Genomic DNA, 20164 nt, shown 5'->3' with positions numbered 1-20164 from the left:
ACTTAGCACTTGGATGCTTTCCCTATACAATTAAAACTGCCGTGATTACACAACAGCAGTTTTTGTGAGACAAGTGCCCAGCAGGGGCATTTGTAATTATTCCCCAAGTGTTCCACAACAGCAGCAAAAGAATGCATCCAAATATTAAAGAAGCTTTCACAGAAGCAGTGGGGTTGGAAGGGACATCTACAGACCATCCAGGCCAGCCCCCTCCGCCCAGGCAGGGTCAGGCAGAGCTGCCCAGCACAGTCACCCATTGGGTTTTGAGGATTTGCAGAGAGTGACACTACCACCACAGTGGGCAGCCTGTTGCAGTGTTCGAGCACACCCCCAGCCAAAAGCTTTTCTTGTATTCAGATGAAATTTTATCTTTTTTATTCTTAATTTATGCCCACTGCCTCTCTGGACACTGGAAGTCTAATCTCTAATTTGAGTTACCTCCATCCCCCTCCACAGCTGTTTAAGAGCAAAGGGAGCACAAAGAGCCCTCAGTGTCAACCAGCCTGTTGTTGGCTCATTTGAAACAATACGCTCATCACTGCTTTCCACCCCTCCTTCCTTCTGCATCCTGCAGAGCCAGGCTCAAGGCCAGATCTTTTAGCTCATCCCAGCTGCCTACCATCAGCAACCCATTATTCCTGGAGATCCAGGTCCTCCTTGGGGGAGCATCCTGCCCAGACTCCTCTGGTTCAGCCTCACTGGAACATCAGGCAGGGCTGAGCACCTGCTGGCAATGACATGGAAAGCTCAGAAACCTCCACAGCCCTCTGGCACCTCCCCACCTCCTGTGCAGCCCCCAGGAGAGGGGCAGTAGCAGCAATCAGAGCGTGTTATATGGGCATGAGCACAAAGGAAATGGGAGAGTTTGGAGGGAGATGCATCCTTTGGGGGTCTGGCTCGAAGCAGTGCTAAGGCTGGCTGGTTTTAGGGGCATGTGTGAAGGTTTTCCTTTCCCTTAAAATGCCAATATAATGGGCAACATAGGTATAGACTCAGATAGAATGAAAACAACTACTACCCACTCCCCCACCAACAGATGGGAGATTAACTTCTCAAAGCTGTGCACAAGTCCTTTGCTTACTCTTTGCAGGCTCTCCTGAGTTCCCATGCACTGAAACATTGATTTTACAATTCTTCTTCTAACATGGCTTAGTTAACATTGACATTCCTCTAGTGGATAATATATACCCAGTTTAGGCTCCCAAATAAAGTTTTAGTTGGTTTTATTTCCAATTTTTATCTACTGAAAAGAATTCACCACTAAAGGTCATCTTCAGCTTCAAATCCCTTCCTTGGTTTGCAGACCACACAACATACAACATTTTAAAATCATAATCACAAATGTGAAAAGGGGAAAGAGAGGCCTGTTAGCTTTGAAACAGAAGAACAAAATCAGAAAAGAGACTTAGAGACTTTCTGTGTGACTTAATGCACTTCTGTATATTTCTATTCTCCTTTGTTGAGCAACAGATCCCCCTTCTCTGATCTTACCTGGTCACCTACCAAGTTCCCATCTCTTCACATGTATTACCTTGTATAATAGGGCTCCAGTCTTAAGCTGGGAACTGTCAAAAGTGAAAAAATAACTAGAAATAAGGAACACAAAAACAATTATATCTTGATAAAGTTGGGAAGAAGAAGGACTAAAAATATCCCTTTCACCTAAAAACCAAACATAAATAGGAAAATAAGATCTTTAATTATTTTTTGGTTTCTGCAGTTAGTCTAAGACTAGCACCCTAACACTTTCTAACCTGTTTTGCTTCAGGACAGTAAAATTACTTCAAGACACCTATGTGTAGCCTAGTTGCTTTCTGGCAGGCATTCACATACCAGCATGGAGGCACACAAGATTTCTTAGGAAAATTCCACCAAACACCTAGCACCAACTTAGAAGACATGGCCAAGGGAAAAAAAAGTCCTACAGAAAGATAACAAGTCTGCTTCATAAACTGTTCATGGTCCTGTGTGGGAGAGTAAAAGAGAAAGAGAAAAGGCCAAAAGAGTGTTCAACTATTCCAGCAGACTACTTCCTCTTCCTGCATCCTTCAGATGCTACTTCTAGATCACAACCTAAAAAGGACTTGTTATACTGTTATGTGAACCTACAAAAAAACTTATTGTGACAAGAACATGAACTTCTGTATATAAACACCATCATTAATTCACATAATTTATTACCAACAAGAAGTTCTTAGTCACAGTACTTAACATATGGTCTAGTAATAGTGTAGCCTAATTTTTATCCCTTTCCACAGAGAATTTTGAAAGAGCCTCTCTACCTTCTAGCTTTATAAAGCTATACCTGTTCTGAGGAAAAAGCCCCAGAGTAGTCCCAGAGCATCACCTGCTGCTCCTCTGCAAAGCCACAACCTCCAGCACTCACCTGAAAGACTGAAGAATTTCCTATGTTCACTTCAAGAGGTTGAAAGGAGCACGTTTCACTTCTTTTATCCATTCCTAATTTAAAGCTTAAACTGAAGGAAAACAGGACTAACTTTTTTTTAGAAGCATAATTTGTTTTTAAACTCCAGAAAAAAGCAGAGTGGAACAAGGAAGGAAAGCACAACCCCAAACATATTTAAGGTACTGTTCTAAAGGATTCAAGACATTTTCTCTTCTTGCAAGTAAGGTTAAATGCAGTTTTCCAAATTAGGCTGCGGCTGACTGAGGAAGCTGGTTACCACCTATGAGTTCTAATCATATTTTTAATCTATTTGAAATAAAACATCTGAGGGGAAGATTTTTTTGTGAAATGGAGATAATAATTTGCTTACCTTCCTTGCAAGTACAACTGATGAAACAAAAAAAACCCAGCCTCCATATACTATCATGCAACTTAAGTCCATCAGGCAGAATGCAGAACTTGCCAAAAAGTCCATTGTGATTGTGTGCAAGGCACACAACGAGACAGAACAATGCTACAAGAGGGTTTATTTACAGAAATGAGAATGAAACTTGTTCTGACTTTTGAGGTATCACCTTCATTCATAACCAAACCAAACCCAGGCACTGAAGATGATTTGTTAAATAAATATCATGAACTTAAAGATGTGAAAACGCAAAGGAGAATGAGGTACTTTACGGTGTCATGCAATGATACTAATACTAAAAAAAAAAAAACAAAAAAACAACCCAAAAATCCCACCAAAAAAAACCCCAACTCACACAACTGTCATGAGGTTTCTCAACATACATATCAAAAACATACACAGCAGAAGAATCGTTCCTACCTACCTGTTTACATGAAAAAAATTCCCACCACAAACCCCAGTGACACACAAGCCTGCAGTCTGTGCTCCGATAGATTAATATATTGTTTCCCACTGCTGAGAGCTGGTCTTGATTCAGTTAAAGCCTAAGCACTTAGGCTTTCCTGCTGGGAAACAAACAAGTCAAGTCGGTTTCAAGCATCTCCTATTAATACACAGAAACAATTCTCACAAGCCTGAAGGCAAAAAAAGAAAAATAGTAGGTAAAGGCTGCACTAAACCATAACAAACTACAGCAAATCAAAAAGCTGCACACTGAAACCTACTAGTTCACTAGAAAATTCATTGCAAAAGTCTGTTTACTTCATGGAGGAAGCCATCAGTGAGTCAATATCTACGAGAATGTTTTACATAATGGGAAAATTTTTATTGGCCAGAGGTTCACAGTGTTCTTAAATTTCCAGAAACCAAAGATGTAAAGATACTTCTGTTAACCTAAACCAAAACCAAGAAAAGAAACTATCTGAGATGACACTCCATTTCACAACACAGCTCTACCGCTCTTCAACCTTCTCAGCACAGGAAAGACACTCTGATATTAAAGCATGGAAATGTGAACACTGGAAACAGAGGTAGCTTTTAGACTACCGTCAAATGGCATTAAAATGTATTACCCAGCACAAAACCTTGGTTAGCACGTTGTTGCCATTTCTGAGCTGTGACACTAAGAACTGAAGTAGTTTAAGGAACCAGTTTTACTCTTGTAGAAAATTAGTGAGCCAGTCAGAAGGTATTTACAAGAAAGCATGATACCATCTTAGCTCTTCCATTTTCACTTTACTTGTAAAAGCTAATAAGAGAGCCAAGAATCATCAGTCAATAAAAAACTGAAAGGAGTTCCTTCCTTCTTTTAACAAGGAAAAACATGCTGCAACACCACTACAGTATAAAATCCAGTTTACTCAGACTAATGTAGCTTGAATGAAGGCTGATAACAGCTTAAGGATTATCTTTAAAAACCAAAAAGTAAATTCAAAACATTGCACAGATTACATTATTCCTCTTAATCTGCTAAAAAATTACCAGTTTAAAAATGCAAATTATATTTTAGTTGCTGCTTTTAAAATATTTTGAATGATACTTAATAGTAAGCATTTTCATCACACAACTTTTTGGAAGTTGGAAATTGAATAAATATTTTTTAATTAATGTCATGGATCATACAGGCACAAGTATCAGGATCAGAGCTCTAAAAGAGACTTTAAATTACCAAGCTACTCATAAACTAAAGCCTATGTGTTAAATTTCAAAAGCACAGAGATCACATTTCTTTTAGTACTGTAGTAGCATAATTCTATTACCACAACAGTGCAAAACAACTTTCCTAGCAGGCCACAAAGCATTCAGAGGGACACATGATCAGAAGCTCAAATTCAGAAAATTAAGTTCATATTCAGCCAACCCTTAGTGCTGGCACTCCATAATGCAATATATGAACAACTGTTTCTATAGTTCTTATTTTTTTATCTGCTTTTGGTGATGCAAATCCTTTCTAAAGTATTCTCTCCTACTGAAACATTCTCATCCCCCCACAGTATATCAAGACATCCCATCTCATTTTTCTTCTCATAAACAATTTACCTATGTATTTGCCAGCAAAAGCCAGTTGATGGTAACAGAAGAATGAATGAGAAAGGTCTTCTGACTCAAGTAATTGATATAAGGGTCTCTATAGCTTCTTTTTAAATTGAAACCTAGTGATGGGGGCTGCCTCCACTGCCCAAGAGACCCAACTGTAATTATGGGGAAAGACAAAAAAGCACATGCAGAACAGAAAACAGAAAGCATGCTCCCTTCTGTCATCTGCTGATGCACTCATTCATCTGAAGGCCTAAATTCTATGCCTGCAACACAGACCAAGATCAGCAATGCTGCTGCACTGCTCAAGTAAAAAGCAGTATGTGGTAATTACCAAAGCATTCTCTTGAGTCCTCAGCACAGTTCCTTATGTGTCCATCAGTTCACATGGAGAGCAAACAGCAGCACGGCTGTTTCCTGGGATAGTGAACACTGTTCCTCACCTGCAACCAGGCTCTTCTGGCCAGTCTTGACAGTGCTGCACTTACATGGACTTCCCCATCTTTATCCACACATGGATGAAAGTCCTCACCCTCCATGAACTGGCAGGCTGCACTCCTGATTGGCCTTACTAAAAAACTACAGCCAGAAAAAAACAGGCTTTGTGTGTCTGCCTCAGGTCTTCCACTCAAATCTCAAGAGCAAGCACAGCTTTTCCTACAATGTTAAACATCTGGAAATCATGCTGGAGCAAGCTTAATCTGCTACTTTGCAAGATGGCCCTACAGAGCTCAGAACCCTTGGAGCTACTCTTATAAGCTAAGGTAACACCATAAAACCCATTGCCTCGATTCAGATAGGAACATAATGGCAGAGAAGCTTCAGTAATTCTTTTCTAATGCTGTATCTGCACATGGTACAGGGAAGAATCTCACTACAGTAATCTGAAACAAAAAATTCCCAGTGCAAATTAGTAAAAAAATCTCCAAACAAAACAATCACAAAAGAAATAAAATACTAATAAAAAACCTAGAGCAGAGATAAAGGATGAATTAGAAAAACAAATCCTTGCAGCAGCAACAAACAGCTGTGTTCCAGTCTATAGAACAGCTCCTGCTCTAAGCCTGTGGTGAATGAGAAAAAGGAGATGATGAAAGCAGGCAGAACACCACTCCACACCTGAAAGACTCCTAACTCTGTAATGGACACTTGTGTCTTTCTACAGTGCTCTGCCTGCACACAAAGTGCCCTGTATGCCACACTGGCTCCCCAGACTTCACACCTCCAGTCCAACTACCCCCAAGCCTGAGTACACACTGGAAACAGCCCTGAAGCCTCTCTGTGTTTAGACAGCCACCAGAAACAACTACATCTGGGCAGATTGCAGGCAGTGGTCACTGGTTTAACACATGGAATACTCCAACATCTATTCCCCCTCAGGCATTTCTCCCTTATTGGTATCAGCAGTAGATCAGTTCTATCAGCTAACATAATGCTGAAAATTCACCAGCCTCATTTCAATTCTCACACTGCCTGCTTTCCCAAAGTTAGTCTGGATTGTCTAACTAGTTCTGCCACAGTCACAGCAAAGCTGTGGTACTGTCAAAGAGGAGTGATTGACCACAGTGGGTATCTGCAGGAAGAATGACCCCAAGTCACCACTTACCCTAATTAGTGAAAACAGATTAATAGCCTACATCATCTTAGAACAATGGAAGCTGAACTCTTCTGTATTAATTTACAGCCATTGTACACCAGCCTCTCTACTCTTGCAGTGAACATCTGGATAAGTAATGTAGCTGTAGGGAAACATCACCTCAAAAGTCACTTGTATCTGAACATTAAAGCTTTCTTTAAAATATTTCTATTTACAGGAAAATGAGTAGAGACTAGAAGAACAAAGAGACATCAGTTAAAGGAATGCATCATATGGGCTCATAGAGCTCTAACAGGGAATAAGGCCATACAGAAATGTTATTAAAACACTCATTAAATGCGCTTGTTTTTGTCTTATTTAATGTATGTAATACTTGGCAATAGGCTCTGATGCTTGAGCCCTGGTAACTGACTACAACATTAAGATATTGGTACATCTTTATTTGGCCTTCCCACCTCTTCCTTGAAATTTACTGTGCTTGCAGTAGTGAAAAAAACCAAAACAAGACAAAACCAAATCCAAACCTAAAATCATGACAAAATCATGGTTTTTACAGTTCACTTCACAACATCATATAACATAGAACTCATGTTCAGCAGCGATTTAAACTAGGTTTAAAGGTAGGAAGTGAGTTCCAGTACTCTGCAGCTCTGAGCTGACTCTGAGTGATGAAGATACATGATTTCATTTTGGTGTCAGTAACAGCATCAAGCCTGACACATTGCATCTAGTCTTAACATCAGGCTCTAGCATGTCATTCAGTAACTCAGGACAGCCATCCATATTTATTACCAAGAGCTTTCCCTTTCCTGCTCATCAATAAATTCTTGTGCATGGGACATGTACTCATTTCTCAAAAAATACCTGTGCAAATAAAATCCTTCATTTATGCAAAATCTTGTATTTGATCATTTATTTACTACTTTTTTTTTAGCAGAAATATACCATCCCACTCATGTTTGGTGGGTGTATCACAACCCTGCTCTTATCACTTCCCCTAGGCCTCCCCTCACTACCTTCTTCACCTAAAAATAAACAAGACACAACCTCAATGCACTACAATATGTTGTCACTTCTTCCCTGCCCTGACCACGTCCTCTCTGATCAACATGACATAGGATATGCTGTTGGATGCCAATCTGGAGCACAGCAAAATGCAGTGACAAATCATGTTAATTGCCGAATCTTAGCCTGTAAACAGGGTCAGTCTCCTAACCACTTGAAAGTCAAGGCAGGATGGAGGAAGAAAGGCTGGGTTTTGTTAATTTTAATGTATCTACTAAGACAGTGCAGAATACTATTAGCCTTCTCTCCATACACCATCCTGGACAATGTCAGAATCAAGGCTTTCTATTCAAGGTGACCAAGCACAATTTTCTTCATTCCCGATTGGTTTCCACCTTCAGCTTTGGCCACACTCACCAAGCCAATCACATAACCAAGGAATGACAAGTTCACATTTGATACGATGTCGAATGGCTGGACATCACAGCTGCTATCTTCTAATTGCCCCTTTAAGGGTTATTATTAGCCAGCTCTAAGTTATTATTAGCAAACTGATAAAACACTAACGGCCAAGTTCTCTCACACAACAATTTGTCCATTTTCCACTTATCACACTGAGTTATTCCAAAATAAATTATTAAGATCAAGAAGAATCATCCCCCTGCCTATTACTTGAACCTGTTATATTAGTTACTGTTATATTTTGAGGAACTAACAGCATCTGACAATCAGACATTTTAATCCTGGCCAAGGTTAGAAAGCCAACCAAGATTTTTGCAAACTTCTCTATTTCTCTTTGAAAACAGAAAGAGAGCATGTGACACCCACTGGCTCTCTCACACCACTTCATCAGCTGTTAAACTCAGGTCAAGACTGTTAAGCTAGGCTTCCAGCTGCTAGATCTGAAATAATTTAAACTTTCTAATTCTAAGAAGTGGATTTTTGCTATGCTACATCTCCTTCAAAAGAAAGAAAATAGGATTAGTCTCAGTTTCTTATGAAAAAATGCATCTCTTGCATTTCTTGCTCAGTGCTTTTTAATGCTACTGAACATTTTTTGCTAGCTGGTTATAGGTACCTTGATTCTGTAAATCACACTAAAAATACTTCTACCTGTAATGAAAAGAGAACCCAATGTGACTAACTTGGTTGCTCTTGGCCAACACCATTTCTAAAAATTAAGTTTGGGGTTTTTTTCTACTTACAGCCCTGCAGTGTGGGAGAATTCAGAGACCTCAGCAACCTCATTCTGTTATCTCTGAAGCAATCCATCAGCAAGGAGTACTGAACAAATTCACTTTTACTTTAGTTTGTATCTCAGCTCTAACTACTGCAGAGAGAGTCAAGGGTCTAATCACAGGGGCTTAGTACAATTCCAGACACCAAGTCCTGTGTAGAACTGGCACATAAAGAGTTTAGCCATATCTCATACTTTTTGAGCATCAACTTCACACCTACAGCATTTATGATGGTACCCAGTGCCTTTGTGTGCAGGCACCATCTTTGTTCCCTTAGGTTTTTCTAAAGCCAGTAGTCAGTCAGGGCTTAAGCAAAGAAATACCACCATGATGTGCTTAAGTTACAACACCGCTCTTTAAAATGAAATGCTAGTAGACAGGGTAAAGGAGATCATAGGAACTCAAAAGATTCACAAGAGCGTTTTTGCTGTAATAGTCTAATCAATTTTGGGATTTTTAAATCAAATATTTCTTGAGACTGCAGTTCTTTAATGCTACAGTACCCCCATCTACATGGCAGCAGGGTAGGAACATAATGGAGTCAACACTTGCACAGATGAGAGCTACAACAGAGGTAGCTGCTAAAATCTAAATCCCCCACACAAAAAGCATATGATTGATTCCTTCCATACCTCCTTCCCATGATGACAGCCTGTCTTTTTGGTATTTTATCTAATCACTTCAAACTGAAAAAAACCCACACCTTAGCAAGTATTCCTGCCTTTGAAAAGTTTATTTTAATAAAGATAAGACCTTAAAAAGAAAAATAGAGACATGGAAAGAATTCTAGGCAGAAGCCAGCTTCTGTTGGGTATATAAATATTTCAATCCCAGCAGCACCACCTAATGGAGAGCTCACCAATTTTCCCCCTTCTTTAATGTGACAAATATTTGAGTTTGGAAGTGTTAACAACTGGTAATTTAGCACATGGCCTAATCATTACCTATAAAATCAGATTAGCTACAAGAGAAGCCAAACCATTTCTCCACAGACAATCACGGTCCTTTTTTCTGCACACATCCACATAACATTCATACAGAAATTTCTAAAGTACACAAGACCTTTGTTTAACCAGGAGATAAGATTTTAGGAAGATTTTAGTTAGAAACTTATAAAAAACCCCAAACAACAATAACTGTGCAGCAGTTCCACCTACCTTAGGCATGTTTCAACTTGCCCTCAGAAAGGAAAACGGAGATGTCACTATCTCTGAAGTGTATAGAACACTGACAAACCCCAACCTAAGATGATGTTATGAAGTTATGCATTCCCAGACATCTTCAGGCTGCAATTCTGCTACAAAACACCCTACGGGAGATGTGCAGTAATTTACCATAAGCATCAATAAAGTGTGCAGCATGATGCCTGCTGTAAACATCCATCATTTATCTCTTGCCAACAGACATGACAGAACTTATGTATAACTGGACACATAAGAAGTCAGTTTTTCTTCACTGCCTTTTGTCCTCCATGTTCATTATATAAATCACAACACTGTAAGTAAGGGTTCAACTACATTGAACTTTTCCAATTAACTCAGCACAGGGACACTTGTTCTGGAATAACTGCCTTTTTATGTATGGCTCAGAGGATTTTCAAAGTCTGTCTGCCCAAGCTCGTCTCAAAACAGTCAACTAATATACTGAGAGTTCATATAAAAAAAACAAAAACAAACAAAAACACCACCAAAATCTTAGTCATTAATTCTGCAAAATTACAGCATCATACTTTGGCTACATGTACTAAAAGCTTTATTTACACAAACAGGATAATTCCAAGCTTCTTTCTCATTTATTTTGAGAACATCTCCTCTGCAAAAATACACAGAATGCAGTGGGTAGATATTTATTTGCTTGTCCTAAATCTGTCTTTAGAAAGCAAACAAAAGCACAGATAAAACCAACCAAACAAAAAAACCTCGACACAACAATAACAAAAAAACACCAAACATCAACCAAACCACACAAACTACCAAAAGAGTAAATCCCCCAAAACTCCCTAAAGATCTTACTGGCTAAAATACTGAAAGTTGCATGTCTAAACAATCCTTTTCAAAATGAAACTGCAGTTCTCAGGAATTTGCAAGAAGGAAAGAGGAATAGGGGAAATTTATGGTGCCAACTAGTGAAAAATATCTGATGAAATTCAATACTCAAACAATAATAAACTTGCTTTATCTTCCTAGACATTGCAAGAGAATTCTTCTGTCCAGGCTCAAAACCAAACTGCTACAGAAACCACCTACCAAACAGTATGAGCAACACAACAGCAATATCTACTAGCTGAACTACAGCAGAGGATTCATTGGCATTTCCATCACATATTGACACCATGGGTGAGTAGTGAGATGTATTTGCTAATCTGAACTATAGCATGCTCAGGTTCTGTAGATAGAAACATGATTCAGCTCCTGACAGAGAACAGGATACTACTGACTTCAAGGGATACTGCATGCCGTTAATTTCAAATGAAGTTAGCACAAATCCTTTATTCCCTGCTCCCCACCAAAATATTAAATTGGAGAACGCAATGAAAATACTACTGCATCAAAGGAGTCCAAAACTGCTAGAGAGGCACACATGCAACTCAGCAGTCTTTGTTTATTTAGGCATCCAACCTCCTCCTACTCAAACTACCAAATGGTAACATTTTGAGGACATGGCATTTTACAACCACAAGCATTTTTACCTTCATCTACTGAATATGGAACTGGTATCCTAACCAAGTTCAACCACAACAGCTGGAATGACAAAAACATTCCCAAGCACAACATCCTTGAGATGAACAGAAAAGAGGACAGTGCAAAGGATGGAATAAGAGCAAGTGTAGAATCACAGACCTAGGTACTTCAGACAACAGTAGGGTACACTGCAGTGTATCTTTGGTGACCTGGAAGAGAAGAGCACATTAATTCACCTGGAGTGGGAGGTGGGGCAGAGAGGGAATCACAGAAGCAGGTAGCTACAGAGAGGTCAAAGAAAAGTGGATTCTGCAGACAGAAATCACTTGCCAGTGTGAAAATAGGTACAATCCTGGAAACAGGTATTTCAAGAAAAAAAAGAATTACAGAAATGGAAGTAAAGGGGAGACTGCAGTTACTTTACTCAAGTGCAAGGACGAAACCACCTTGGAATAAAAGTCAGCCACTAGCAACTCCAAAATTGCAAGAAATCTGATTGAAAGCAGGTCAAAATAAGTCACTTCTAAGAATCAGAAGGACCAGCTGGAGAAATTAAGAGCATTTATACTGTTTGGAAAAACATGATGGAAGAGAAGCACAGCATGGACAAGAGCAATCCATTGGTAACTGAAGAGCTTAAATGCAGGAAGAGGAGTCACTTGGGATGGTTTGAAGGAGATTAAAACAAGAACAAGTTAAATGAAAATTATGAAGTTATACTTCCTGTGCAAAAATCAAGACTTACATCTGCGAGTCATTAATTTACAAGCCTCAACACACCAAGCAACCCACTCTCACAAGGTTCCTCTCTGCGTAAAGACACAGAGTGGGCACAGTCAATCTGGTGCAGCACACAAGATCTTCATTATAAAAACCTCTAATAATTGCTGTAATTATCTCTCACATGTACAGAGATGAGGTTACAAAACAAAATCCATTCACATTGCTAAAATTTGGTTTATGAGCTGAGATTTGCTGCAGCAAAGTGGCACAAGTACCATGCAAGCTGGCTCCATAAAATAAGTAAAAAAAAAAAACGTTACTTTTCTAGAACATTCAAAGGAGAAAGCCAGGAACAAGTACAAGCATGGGAACAACTACCACTGAAAAAATTCTGTCCTGTACACTCAGCCTCATAGAGCACTGCATGTTTGCTGTGGGCATCAATGGAAGAGCAAAGCAAGAGCTGTTTCCTGTCTCACGATGCTGACAGTGCAGGATGGCACAGCTCTGCAGAGAGCCAGGACTGGATGCCTCCACTCAGCACTTGCAATTCACTCACTTTATCAACAGATGACGCTTGCACTGCCCTGCTGGGTCTCAGCACCTCATCATTTTTATGTCCTCAGATCATAGAAAGTACCGCTATTCCCATGTTATTACAGATGGAAAATGGTCTGCATATGGAGCAAGAAGCTAGACACAAAACAAGCCACTAGCTGCATCAAAGTTATTTTCAGAACCCCAGTTCTCAAAATAACTACCACCTAAACCTGCACAACACCCAGGTTTCTCTTTTCTTTCCCAGCACATATTCCACACTTAAGGAAACATCCTGACAAGGTTGATAACCTCAGGAAGAACATCAAGTTCAAATGCATGAGAAAACAATAAACAAAACAGTGGATGAAGCATCAGCAGACTCTAAGTCTTTACTCATCCTGCTAATCCTAACAAAAGTACTAACCACTTGACTGAGACATCATGCTTCCTCTCACTCTGTTTCTTAGGCACACTGAGTTTTGATTTTTCCTGGCATGGCAAAAAGCTTCAAGAGAAGGAAGTGACACTACTCTCAACTGGCCTGTGGTTTGATGATGAGAATGCTCCCCAGGGAAGTAGGAAACTTGGACTGGAATCCCCCTTCTGCCCCTGGGACTAGGACATGATGTCACATCACTCAGCACTTCAACATCAAAGCCCCTTGCTGGTTTGGCCCTAACTGGAAGGCCTCAGTACACACATCTACAGGAATGCCAGAAAACCAAAGCCCAGCCTCCAGGTCTCCTGGTTTTACACTGGCACCTGCAGTGGACCATCTTCTCCTTCTTGATAGATGTCAAAGCTTGCAGGAACAAAGCGGCAGCCAGGAAGGCACTTATCTTACACTAGCATCTGCAACACACTTTTCAAGCCAGATGAAATCCAAATTACTTGTTTTCCTAGACATCTAAGAATGCTGTAAAGACTCATGGCATTTTGAGCTTGTCTTCCATGTACATATCTTACTTTATCTACAAAAATATGTTTTTCATATTAATGCAGAAACCAAAACATGAGACAAAAGTCCATTATTACTCCAAATGTTAATTTTTTCTAATTAGGAGCTACCATACAGTCATCACTAAAACAGTGTAAAATGAAAGACTCATGACTTCTTTTACAAATATTATTGAGAAGCATTTACTATTTGTGCATGAAAAGATTCACTTCAGAGCATTTAAATTACTACAGAATTAGTAGCAACTTTTATCATGGCAAATAATCTACAGAATGTTTCCTCTACATCAAAGAAAACTGTTTTACAAATCAACATTTTATGAAACTATATAAAATAATACCAGAATTATGAAATATTCCAACTTGAGGCGTTCCTGCTATGCCCACTGAGATTCTATAGCCTGCAACCAGCAAAAATTCAAATCTTGATGCCCAAGTACACAACACCCCAAATTTCGGTAGAAGTGAGCAGGGGATGGAATCCATCACACACACACAATACTGAGCTTCTGCACACACAAACATGTTGAGACTTTGCTTCCCAGGTTGCCTTGACTGGATGAACAGCAGAACTTGAAATTCTACTGAAATCACATTTTATACATGCAGAGCAAAGCAGCGGGGAAGAACAACAGCATGGGAATCAAAGGCTTAACATTTTTTGGGGGTGGAGAGGATTAGTGACCTACAGTTGTTGTATATAATTTTAGAGACACTCGTCCTGTTAACCTAGTTACAAAGCCAACAGTCAGTACCAATTTGAAGTCACAGTGGCAACGATATTTTTCCGTGAGGGCTCCAGAAGAGAAGATCTACATGAAGAAAACAAACACCCCCTCAAAGACTGTGTAAATATCTCTCCCTCTCTCACACACATATGGAATTCTCAATACCAAATCACCTTTTGCTTCATTTTCTCCTTAAGTTCTAAGATGTTTCCAGTGGATACTTTCCTTACTTCCTTTAGATATCCTGAGAGCTTTTTTGCATTTATTTCATTTTCTCTTCTTTCCCATTACAAAAAGAGAGAGAACACATCTTCCTACATTGTGGGCACCTAATGATAGCTCATTATAAGGTGACTCCCTTTTTCTCCCAATTCTCTAGTCCCTCCTCCTGCCATAAGAAAAAAGACCGAAAAAATGAAACATTTGTGATTTGTCAAAACTAAACATACTCACCTTAAATTACCCATTTCTGAGGGCATGGGATTCCAGCAGGCAGAACTGGGAAACCAGTTATATTCTCTCTGCCAGCCCTTTGCTACTTAGTTTCTACACCACCATTTCACCACCATAGGTTAAAAAGTTTAAGATAAAACCTGGTGCAAGTACAGCACTCCCTCTTGTGCCATAATCCACCTTTATTCTGCTGCACAAAACCACACAACTCTCCCTCCCTTGGCTTCTTTTACCCATATTTCATTTTGAAATCTCCAATTTCTCCCACCACTTCACGTGTTCATGAGCCAAACACCAAAAATTCAAGGAGGTTTCAAATATAAGCATTCTATTCAGAAAGTATCCACAGCTGAAAAAAACAAACAAACACACACAAACTCAATCCTTGGTAGTTCTTTAAAGGAACTGTGCACCAGTATACAGATACCAGAAACCAATATCTAATGAGCAATCTTCACATATCATAAGATGCAGCACCTTCAACTAAGAAACACTATCATTATTAAAAAACTCTAATAAAATCCAGTAATTACATCATCTAAGAGATAAGAGATCAGAATGTTGTATTTTTACAGTACCTATTCATACAAGGCCAGTTTAGGGTATTGGAGTAGATTCAAGTCATTCTTATTTTTAAACTGCCTTTTCATCTGAAGAAGAACTATGATCAGCTGCTTATCAATCAAAAATCAAGGTTTTTGGCTTTTTGTGTTTTCAGCATTGCCATATCTACTATAGAACAGCTGGACTTCAGTACCAAGAAGCCACTCCTCTTCTCTCCTTAAGCATTCATTATGGACAAGAACAATGTAAAGACCTAAAATACAACATGATCCCAAGATCATTTAAAAGACAAACTGTGTTAACATGGACTAATAAGACTTCATAAATAATCTTTGGTCACTAATGCTGATGCAGCAACCGTAAATATGCTTACACGATACTCAAATTCTCTGAACCCATGCAAGAATGGTTTCTCAAAATTCGTATAAAATCAAACTTAATTACAGGAGGACTTCAGGAAAGCCTAAAGACTGAGTCATTTAGCACCCCCTTTGGATTAGAATTAATTTGCGCTGATACTGAATGCACTTTATGATTCTATACTCTAGGTCCAGCTATTATTAGAAGCAACTCACCAAGTCATATTTCAGTAAAACACCTACCATTCTTGTGCTGGAACAACCCAACTTTTAAAACCCCCTAGTGCTGCCTGCTTGCAATGCCCAAGCTCATGATACATCAATGTTTCCGTTACCAAGCTCTATGACAAGGGGCTTCCCAGTGCAGCCATAAAAAACTGATTCCGTCCAAATGTTCAAGTATTTCTCACCTTAAATGAATAGCCCTCTCCCTAATCACCACAAATAGCATTTAGACCTCAATCCATATGTGGTATGAGCCAATGGCTCATTTAAAAGGACAGCATGGCGTATATGGCATGGTCTCTCCAGTTCTGAACAACCATCAATGCAGCCTTTTAATCCAGGCTTTGAGGCAAGTCAATAGCCATTTTAAATGCAGATTTTTACTACTACCTACTTCAAATTATACTATTTCATTTGTCTAAGCTAGACACTGCTAGTACACCTTTGCATCATGCACTAAACTCCTTTCCAGTCTGTGAATGCAAGTCCAGAATAGTGCTCAATAATGCTACGTGCATCCTATGGGACAAATCTGCAAGGAAAAACACACCGTTCTACTCAAGAAATGGAAAACACGTAAATTACAATATAAAGTATATATGGCTCAGATCTCAACAAGCCAGAGCAGTAACAGACCCAGAGACAGCATATTTCAAATTGTATCACTGGAACTTCCCACATTTTACTACTACAGAAACGGCAAAAGATGAAAGATGCCCTAATGCATGGTAAAGATCCACGCGGAGGAGCACATACAGTCTGTCACGTCACACACAAGCTCTGATCGGCAGAACATGAGATTATGCCTCTTAACATTAATACAATTTCTCCTGTTTTTCTACAGGTAATTCAGATCTCAGGCACTCAAAAGACACAAATAAATCAATACATAAATGCCTTACCTTCCTATTTTACAAGCCACTGCAGGTCTCAGATTATGAGCCAGTCATAGGTTAATCTGCAGAGGAATGACTCAGTATAAACTTTTAAACATTCATGATTTTTTTCGGACCTACAACACGGCGATTCATTCAACGCGCTAAAACGCGGCGTCGCGAATCAGCGCATGAAATGAATGGCGTGAAAACAAAACACTTTTCTTTCCGCTCACGGCAGGCAGCCGGGGATAGCTCAGCGCCGGTGCAGGCAGCCGGACTTTGCGAAAATAGAACTCCTTGCGTGCCGCTGAGGGGCAGCTCCGGCGGGTCCGGGCGCAGCCCCATGGCCGGGGAGCGGCGGGGGCTCCGCCGCAGCGGCAGCCGGGGGGACGCGCAGCCGGGACCGCGCTCCGCGCCAGGCGCGGCGCTGCCGGCAATGCCCCTTTAAAGGCCGTCGGCCCGCCCCCAGCACTGCATATGGAGGGAGCCAGGAGCGAGCGAGCCTTCTGCATTCAAACGACACATCAAACGCCGCAAGCGCCGCCGCGGCTCCCGGCTCCGCTCCGGCCTCGCCTCCCTCCGCTCTCCGCACAGGCACACGCACCGCGGGGAGCGGGGCAAAGAGCGACAGGAGCAAGGGAGGGAAGGGGGAGGCAGGAATAAGTAAGCGAAAAGGAGCACCTGCAAAGCCCTGGAGTGCGAGTGCGTCCGGGCAGGAGAGTCCGCGCCGCTCCGCCGCAGGCTGATCTGTCCCCGGGCACCGGCCGCCGCCGAGGTCCCGGCACGGGCTGCGGGTGCAGCGCGCTCGGCCCCTGCCTGGCAGCAGATGCCTCGGTCAGCGCTCAGTGCCCCCGCCGGAGCGCCCCCGGCTCCCGCCGCCCGCCCGGCCCCGTCCCCCTGCCCGGAGCGCCCGAGTGCGGGCAGGCGAGCGCGGCCGGTGCCGGAGCCCCGCGCGGGAGCCGCCGCCACGGCGGCAGCGAAGCTCCCGCCCTCCCTCCTCCTCCTTCTCCGCCGCCCAGCCGAGCCGAGCCGAGCCCCGCGGCCGCCCTACCTGCGAGCGTGTGCGGGGAGCGGGGCGGCGGGCGGCAGCTGGAGCCGGGCGAAGGCGACCGCCAGCCCGGCGGAAAGTCCCGACCGCTGTGCGCCGTCTCCCCCCGCCCCGCACTTCCTCTCCCGCCCGCTCGGGCTGGAAATCCCCGGCGAAGCCCGCTGCTCTCCCGGCTCCTCCCAATTACCGAGGGCGGGCCCGGCACAGCCGCTCAGCGCGCAGGCGGCAGCTGGGGGCCGGGCTTGCCCTGGCCGCTGGCCCCGGCTGCACCTGATGCTGCTGTCCCCCTCCTCCCGCGGGCACGACTCGGGCAAAGGGGCCCCGCGCCCGGGGGAGGAGGCGCGGGCTGGGCTGCGAGGGACGGCGCGTCCCGCTCCGGGCCGGCGTGGTGCCGGCGGAGCCGTGGGGGCTCGGCCGGAGGGCGGGCGCTGCCGCTGGGCCCTGGGGGAAGAAGGGCGCGGGGGATGGCGCCGGGACGCGGAGCTCCGGGCGAGCCGCTCGCTTCCCTTGCCTATCCCGCTCAAAGAGGCGCCTCGAACACAACAGCGTTTATCAAACAAAGAAAATGCCACTGGGAAGAATGGGAGGGAGCGAAAACAGCAGTTGGGAGCGGGAGAAGGGTCTGGAAGAGATCAGGAAAGAGCAGCGAGCCAGAGCCGCTCGCCCCCGGGACAGGCCGGTCGGGGCGCCCCGGCAGCCGCCGGCCGTAGGTGCCAGCCCCGCGTCCCGGCGGCGGGCAGGGGGTGCAGGTGTTCCCTGCCCGGCGCCCCGGGGGTGCGAGCAGCACCCGCGTCCCCTCCGCAGGCCACCGGGGAAAGGGGCGGCGCTGGCAGCCCGTAGAACCTGTCGCTCCCGGCAGCCAGGTGAAATATATGCCTGCGTCGTGCTCCGCTAGCTCCGCAGCGTGTCCCGACCGGGGCATGTGTTCCGCCAGTACCGGCGGTCACGCTTTTACACGGGGCATCGTTGGCTGTCGTGGCGTGTCGTGTTCCCGCCGCCTCACCGGGCTGCGGGCAGGGAGGGAGGGAAAGGAGGGAGGGGGAGAGCGGCTCTGGCGCAGAAGCGGCGCGGGGGCTCAGCCGGAGCCGGGAATGCCCAGCCGGAGCTGGGGATGGGGGCTTAGCCGGACCCTTGGTCCATGGTGGGCTGGAGGAGTTGCCCCACAGGGGCCTTCGGAGCCCTGGGTGCAGCGATGGGGCTGGCAGCCGGGAGAGCCGCAGCTGTGAGGAATGTGCAGAGCTGAACACGGAGAAATGTGTGGTGTTTGGCTAATTTCAGTGGGATGAGGTCACCGTCCTTTTTGGACGTTGTTTATCGAGGGATCACTAGGGAGGAACAGTTGGATGCGTGATCCTGAACGGACAAGCTTTGCGTCATAGTTGCCGCTTGCAGCATCTCCGCGCGTCCCGAAATCCATCCTGACCCTCCTCGCTGTTCATCTCCCCCGGCTCTCCGTGCCGCCCACGCCACGCTGCCCTGCAAACCTAAACATCTCCAGCTCCGGCACTGTCCTCACCAGCCGCTAAATCACGAAGCCTGGCCGCACTGCTAATTCCCTCCTGTGCGCTGTTTTTCTCCTCATCCCACTTCTGTGCTTTCTCTCTTTCCCCCTCTCTCCCGCCTTTGCTGCTGTCCCCAGTCAAAGCCTGGCTTAGCTGTCAAGACAACTGCGGCTTTTGAAACGATGCCGTGAACCTGCCATCAGAAAGACAGTCTCAGACGGATGTCTTACATGTTCTCATCACTTGTTCAAGACTGCTTGGCTCTGGACCAGCAGAAAGGATTGTGCACCAAGCCAGGATTTCTCCAGAAGCAGGGCTGCAAATAAGTTTCTATCAGAGACAAACCTGCAATTTTCTCCTTTGCCACTCTTTTTGCTGTTGTATATGTGTCCTCTCGTTTTGCCCTAAAAAAAAAAGAAAAAATGGAGAAAACATAATAGCATTCCATTGCCTGTAGCTCTAGCAGCTATGCTGATGTATTCTTCCCCAAAGAGAGGAAACAAAATCTTATACCATTTAAAGATGTCAGAAGCCTCTCCACGTTTGAAAAAATGTCTGTTGACGAAGGGATAAAGTGATGATTTGATGAAATACCTAGCATTTCAATTGCTTTGGTGGTTTTTTTTTCTTTTTCCATATTGCAACTCCAAAATTTTAGAGATTTCTTATACAATTATTACAGCAAGATATGTCACCACTGTTTAGTCTTTAATTGGTTTGGAATTCTGTGTTATAAGCAATGTTTCCTCTGGGGCTTAAAGTGTTGTCTCAAGGCTGCTGTGATATGCTGAACACTTCTGCTTGGCAGTATTATTT

The 20164-nt window shown here is 43.3% G+C and overlaps 1 protein-coding gene across 3 annotated transcripts in view; it reads right to left on the bottom strand.

Annotated features, from left to right (window-relative positions):
* Positions 1 to 17978, bottom strand: part of TRAF3 (TNF receptor associated factor 3) — a 69734-nt gene extending 51756 nt beyond the window's left edge. The window contains exons 1-3 of one of the 3 annotated variants that reach the window (XM_030949276.1): positions 17850 to 17978; positions 17480 to 17614; positions 16823 to 16878 (exon numbers count right to left, since the gene is read on the bottom strand). The gene's annotated coding sequence lies outside the window, so the exon portion shown is untranslated. Of the gene's footprint in view, positions 1 to 16822; positions 17101 to 17479; positions 17615 to 17849 lie in introns of those variants that run through there. The other 2 variants (XM_030949279.1, XM_030949280.1) reach the window with 2 other exon arrangements.
* Positions 17979 to 20164: the final 2186 nt, after the last annotated feature.

This window comes from Camarhynchus parvulus, chromosome 5 (genome assembly GCF_901933205.1).
Source record: "Camarhynchus parvulus chromosome 5, STF_HiC, whole genome shotgun sequence".
Taxonomy (NCBI): domain Eukaryota; kingdom Metazoa; phylum Chordata; class Aves; order Passeriformes; family Thraupidae; genus Camarhynchus; species Camarhynchus parvulus.
The sequence above is the reverse complement of the archived record's forward strand: the minus strand, read 5'-3'. Positions and strand labels throughout refer to the sequence as shown.